This window comes from Triticum dicoccoides, chromosome 6A (assembly GCF_002162155.2).
Source record: "Triticum dicoccoides isolate Atlit2015 ecotype Zavitan chromosome 6A, WEW_v2.0, whole genome shotgun sequence".
In the NCBI taxonomy this organism is placed as follows: Eukaryota; Viridiplantae; Streptophyta; class Magnoliopsida; order Poales; family Poaceae; genus Triticum; species Triticum dicoccoides.
Genome location: NC_041390.1, coordinates 620,039,454 through 620,044,276, shown reverse-complemented (window position 1 = coordinate 620,044,276; position 4,823 = coordinate 620,039,454).

The following is a 4,823-nucleotide window of genomic DNA, read 5'->3' as shown; positions in this document are numbered from 1 at the left end:
CCGCCACCTCCACGAGTGGGAGACGCGCCTTCTTTTTGAGGCCGACTACCCGGGTCCCCCGGACATGAGGGTGCCGGACGCGTGGCGCTTGAGCGCCGGTGGCGTGCCGGTGCCACCCGGTTCCACCGGGCGGACAGGCGGGCAGAGATCGCCCGCGTTAGGTCATTGCTGACGGAGGAGCAGCGGCGAACGCCGACGTACTCCCCCGACAACAACGCGTTCTGGATGATCTACTTCGACCGCCGCCATGACGGCCTGATCGCCTCCACCAACGGTGGCGTGCCTCGCGGCCGCCACAACGCCGGAGGGCGGAGCGAGTGGTGGGGGGTGCCCGGTCGCACCCTCAAGAACGTCCTCGACTACATCGAGGCCGGCAACACGCCGCGCCTCGAGTACCCCGCCCCCGCTCCCCGTCCTTCTCTCGCCGCCGTGGCAGCTCGTGGACGCCGCGGCGGTTGTCAGACGCGACGACCTCCTCCTCCTCGGGCGGCTCGCCGGCGGCCTTCGCCGTCAAGCCCGAGCCGCAGGACACGGCGGGGGAGTCCCCGCTAGGGCGCCGCACCCGGAGCGGTGCCCTGACCATCCCCGAGGAAGGCCGCGGCGGTCGCCTGCGCCTCGTCCGGCCGAAAACCGAGCCGGAGCCTCCCCTGCTCCCGGTGAAGCCGGAGCACCTCGCGATGGCCGCCGCTGATGAGACGGCCATGAATTGGGCGAGGGAGGACTACGTCCGTGAGCAGGTGGCTCGACAGCGCCGCGCCATCGAGGAACTCAATGCGCGCCACCACCGCCCCGCCCGCGAGGTGGACGACGTCGTCTACCTAGACAGCGACGAGGAGGAGGCCGGGCCATCCCGCGTCAGTGACCATGGACAGGGCCGCAGCAGGGACGGCGGCGGGTGGCAGGGAGAGGACGACGAGGAAGACGACGACGACGACGGAGACTACACCGACTTCTACAAGCGCCTAGGCATGTAGAACCCGGACGGCGGCGAGGCGCGGCGAGGACGGCGTAGCTAGGCCGTGTTTGTTTTTTTATTTGTTTTTTGTACAAATTTGAATGAATGTCGCTGAGTTTGGATGAACTTCGACGAGTTTGTACCAAAAAAACGCCGAATAGATTTAGCCCTGGGGCCGACCTGGGGGCGAGGACTGGGAACGCAGTCGCCCCCACGTCGAAAATCTCGCCGGCTCGCCCCCAGGACGCCGAAAATCGCGGTCTGGGAGGCCGAACGGCTGGAGATGCTCTAACGTACACGCACACACACGTATTTAGCTTGTCCAGCTCACACGGCGAAAACTCGGCTCAACGACGCCAAATGCCAACTTAGAACGAAATAAGGCTAGTCATAGTGGGAGTAAGAGCATCTCCAGCCGTTGGCCCCCCAGGAGGCGCTAAAAATCGCCTCCTGGGGGCGCACCGGCGAAGAACACGCGCTGGGGGCGTGATGCCATCCAGTCGCGGCGCCCACGAGATTTTTTTGAATGGCGCAAACACGGCGAGTTCATGCATATTTCGGCGACTTCAAACCAAATTCAACCAAACACGGCGCAAACACGCCCGCTCATACATATTTAAAATATTTTACAAAAAGAAAAAACACACTACTAGGCCCGCCCGCCGTCTCGCTCGCCTCGCCGCTCCTCGCCGGCCGCCGCCCTTGCAGATCTACATGCCGAGGAGGTTGTAGAACCGCGTGTAGTCGCCGCCGTCGTCATCGTCAGCGTCGTCGTCGTCGTCGCCGCCTCCGTCGTGGCCACCGTCCTTGCTGCAACCCTCTCCCGGTTAGCGCGGCCGGTTGGACGGTCCGGCGGCGTCCTCGTCCTCGTCGCTGTCGAGGATCACGACGTTGTGCTCGTCCTCGCGCCCACGCTTGCAGGCGGCGATCTCCTCCAGGGCCCGGGTCTGCCGGGTCATCTTTGTCCGGAGGTAGTCGTCGCGCGCCCACCGTAGGGCATCCGCGTTGGAGAAGCCGCGCCGGGCTATCTCCTCGTACTCCGGGGGGGACTGGGCTCCGGCTTGGACGCGACAAAGACGAGGCGCCCGGAAGCGGGGGTGGAGTCGGCGATGCGGATACCAGAGCTGTGCCTTGACGGGCTTGTCCTGGGGCTCCGGCTTGACGGGGCGGAGGCAGGGAGAGCCGGTCGACCGACCGGACAAGGAGGAGGACGCCCCGGGGTCCATGCGCCTCGGCGTCCACGAGCTCCAAGGCAGCAAGAGAAGGACGAGGGGGAGGGGTACTCCAGCCTCGGCGTGTTGCCGCCCTCGATGTACTCGAGGACGGCCTCCAGCGTGCGGCCGAGCACGCCCCACCATCGGCGCCGCCCCTCGGAGTTGAGCCTGCCAGAGGGCACGACGCCGTTGGTGGCCTCGAGCTGCTCGAAGTGATGACAGCGTAAGTACGGCTCCTAGAGCGGGCTGTCGGGGACGTAGCGCGGCCCCTCCCTCGCCGCCCGCGGCAGAGAGGCGCGGATACGCGCGATCTCCGCACGACGCGCCGCCCCGGTGGGCGGTGGTGGCATCGGGACCCGCCGGCGCTGATTCTCCACGCCCCGGGCACCCGCATGTCCGGCGGGACCGGGTACTCGGCCTCGAAGAGGAGCCGAGCTTCGTCCTCGTGAAGGTGGCGGCGGCCGAAGCCGTTCGCCGCCGCGCTGTCGCCTGGGAATCGTTCGGCCAATTCTTTGAACTGGGGCGGCGAGGGGAGAGGGAGGAAGGGGAGAAAGGGTGCGTCGGCGGTGGAGACTCTGTGCGTGCCACCGGCGCGCTGGGGTCGGCTTATATAGGCGGAGGCGGCCGGGTTCGGGTTGGGTCCGCCGGCGCCAATTTCGACCCGAGCTGGCGAAAATTGGGCCCTCGGGGGCGCGACTGGGCCGATTTTTTTGGCACCGGCGGCCGAAAAGTCGCCTGGGGGGCCTTGTTGGGGGCGCGGCTGGAGATGCTCTAACTTAATTAGTAACATAACACATCTCAAGACAAGTTTGCTTATGTGTCACCTAGTTAATGAGGAGAGAGGTGTTTGGAGTACTACCTCTCTCTCAGTTTACAGGGCGTGCGCGTACCTCTAGGTCGTCAATTTGACCAACCTAATACAAGTCATATATTACAAAAAATATACCAACATAAACTTCGGAGTTTCTACTTTCAAAAGGTATAATTTTTGTGTTATATAGTTTATATTAGGGTGATAAAATTGACAACCTAGGTATACGCGCAGGACTTGTAAACTGAAACGGAGGTAGTAACATATTATGTTACCATCACATAGCGCTTTCCAAGAAATGTTGAGTCTATGAGCTAATAAATGCAACTATATATGATACTATTTCTATAACACTTAGCACTATGAAGATAGTAACATAGACTAGTGTCATATGCATGACACTAGTCTAAGTTACTCCCTACTATGACCAGCCTAATAATCCCCTGTCCATCACTTGCTTATTTTTTTGCTGACTTGTCTACTACTATCATTCATAAAAATTTGATCTCGTCTACAACCCTGTACAAGCGTGCACAACATTAGCAATAATGCACATGTGGTCTCTCTTTCCCTAGCAAAACATTATGTTCTACTGCATACTCAGTCAGGGACAGCAAATCCTTTTCGCCCCCATTTTTTAATTGATGATGACTCGGTTCAGCTAGCGAATCAGATCAGCCGCAACAAGAACAAATCAAGCCTTCATCGGTCGCCAACCCTTTTGTTATAATTGTTTCAAGGTACGTGGTTGATCCACTGAGGAACAAGCAATCACAATACGATAACGGCTAAATAACAGGAACACAGGGATGCGTCAGCGCTGCCCATGGCGACCGGTATTGTCGTATCTCGGGGAGGAGCGGCCGTAGTCATTGCCTCGGAGAGTAGGCAACATTTTTTATCACATGAAGTTTTTTTTTTTGAGGAACGATGAAGTTTATATATAGGAGGGAAATTAGCGCGCTTCTACCTGCAAAAAAACGTATATATAAAAATAGCGCGCTTCGCCGAGCTGCTAGAGGAAGGCAACGACGCCATGCCACGAAATGGTTCGGTCGTTCCAACCGAGCCTCGCCCTCTGACGTACGGTGTCGCTGGGGAGAATATCTAGTGCTCCCATGGCTTAGGTGCTACCATGCTCCAATCTCATGAAAATCAATTTTAGAAATGTCAAAAGATTTAATTTGTTTTTCTGGATGTTCACAAGATAAGTGTGTACAACTCCTAAAAATTTCAACTCCAATCTTGAAATATTCATAGAGCTACAAAAAGACAAAGTCCTCACAAAAAAAGAAGACAAATTCAGATGTAAATAGGATCATTTTTTGCTTTTGTCTCCTTGCGACACTATCCATGTTGGAATTGTCTTTTTTTTAGCTCTGTATTTATTTTGAGTTTGGAGTTGAAATTTTTAGAGATTTTACACATTTATCTTGTAAACATCCACAGATTTTTTAGTTTTTTCTTGAACTTTGAGTTTTGCAAGATTGGAGCCTGGTACTATCATCTGAACCATGGGAGCACCAGCTATTCACGCGGCGTCGCCGTGGCAAGCAGCGAGCGCAATCAAATGATGCACCCCTTGTCTTCTTTCCTCTGCTGACAAAGGTCAAAGAAGCACTTATTCACGCGGAATGACAAACGTTACGCCATCACAAATAATTCTGAACGGTTAGTGATACATCCATTTCTGGAAAAAGTAATTCTGAATGGAGGGAGTACGTGCATGACATGCAGCACCATGCAGTCGTTCGTCAACTCGTGATGCCAGCTTCGTTCGGCTCGGTTTTACACGTACGCAGGACCTACGGATGCAGCTACCCAGCGTACGTATTTGCCAAGT